The following is a 324-nucleotide window of genomic DNA, read 5'->3' on the forward strand; positions in this document are numbered from 1 at the left end:
AGTGAATTTTCATGAAAATATACTAACAAGAAGACCCTAAATTTGAACATTTTGGGAGATGTGCTAGGATTTTTGGGGAGAGCTCTGGAAGAAAATATAGATTCTTTATTAAATCAGATTTTGCATGGTCTTCTACAACTAAAGATCTAATAAAGCTAAATACATGTATGAAAAGTCATTCTTCATATCCTAAGACATGCAGTTGAGGTGTTGGTCTGTTGGAATAGACCAAGTTATTCTGAAACGATTTTGTTTAGCATGTTTTTTAATGGTGTTTTGTGAGGTCGAAGGCAAACAATTCGTTTAACATATACATGGGCCTAT

Source organism: Branchiostoma belcheri, unplaced genomic scaffold (genome assembly GCF_001625305.1).
Source record: "Branchiostoma belcheri isolate BF01 breed outbred unplaced genomic scaffold, Haploidv18h27 scaffold49, whole genome shotgun sequence".
Taxonomy (NCBI): Eukaryota; Metazoa; Chordata; class Leptocardii; order Amphioxiformes; family Branchiostomatidae; genus Branchiostoma; species Branchiostoma belcheri.